Source organism: Orycteropus afer, unplaced genomic scaffold (assembly GCF_000298275.1).
Source record: "Orycteropus afer afer isolate SDZICR_OR568_19922 unplaced genomic scaffold, OryAfe1.0 scaffold00130, whole genome shotgun sequence".
NCBI classification, from domain to species: domain Eukaryota; kingdom Metazoa; phylum Chordata; class Mammalia; order Tubulidentata; family Orycteropodidae; genus Orycteropus; species Orycteropus afer.
The window spans coordinates 7,559,769-7,560,914 of NW_006921717.1; the positions used below are offsets into that span (position 1 = coordinate 7,559,769).

General features: G+C 51.9%; 1 protein-coding gene across 1 annotated transcript in view; it reads right to left on the bottom strand.

The window, feature by feature from the left end:
• Positions 1 to 1,146, bottom strand: part of MYRF (myelin regulatory factor) — a 40,815-nt gene that overhangs the window by 4,071 nt on the left and 35,598 nt on the right. The window lies entirely within an intron of this gene.

Sequence of the window (1,146 nt, forward strand, 5' to 3'; positions counted from 1 at the left end):
TGACTCTATTCCTTGACAGAATGGGAACCAGGATCAGAGATGGGGCTTCCGTACCCCTTGCCAACAGGGTAGGGGAGCCTGTTCACACTGACCCATACGCCTCTTTTCCAGATGCTACACATCTCCTCCCAGCTCCGGGTTGAGTGCCGGTAAGTTGGTAGCTTGAACTAGGCCGTGGTGGGAATAGTCACACCACCCAGATCAGGCCTGAGAGCCAGTTCTGAAACAGCACCAGCACACCACTGCTCGTGGCCCCCTGAACAAGCCACGCCAGGCTGGCTGACTGAGGGGTGGGTACACTGAAGTCTCTCAGGCTGTGGGTGACGTGGGGGACAAGGGAGACAAGGCTTTCTCCCCACCCAGCTCACCCCACAGGCTTGCTGTTGCCTGACCATCCTACTCAGGAAGTGGGCACCTGGGGCCACTGGCCATTTCCTGGACTTGGAACATTTTCAGCTCTTTGAAGCACAACGCAGAAACCCAAGGACCCAGCAAGTCCACAACGCCCTGTGGGGCCAGGGACAGGCATCAGATAGAGACAAAACGGAAAGAGCCTTTGCCTGTTCTTTTTCTAGAGTCCTTCAAAACTCAGTTCCAGGCAGCTGAGTGGCCCAAATGGTGAAGCACTCAACTACTACCTGAAAAGTGGATGGTTTGAACACACCCAGAGGTGCTTCAGAAGACAGGCCTGGTGATAGGCTTGGAAAAGGTCACAGCCTTGGAGTTGGAATCAACTCCATGACAATTAACAACAGGATGCCTCTGAATGTGACTTGAAGCGCACCTCAAACTCTGTAGCAGACTTAGGGGACAACGTTGTCAACTGGCACAACACACTTCATAAAGAGAGTGTTCTGCATTCTAGTTCAGTGAGGGGCATCTGGGGTCTTAAAAGCTTGAGAGCAGCCACATAAGGTACGATCATTGGTCTCTACTTGTCTGGAGCAAAAGAGAATGAAGGGAACCAAAGGCTCATAGAAGAAACCAGGCCACAGGCCTAAAAGCCCACATGAACCACAGCCTCTTCTAACCTGAGACCAGAGGAACTAGATGGTGCCCAGCTTCCAGTACCGACCATTCTGACCAGGGACCCAATAGAAGGTCCCGAATAGGATAGAAGAAAAATGTAGAACAAAATCCAAATTC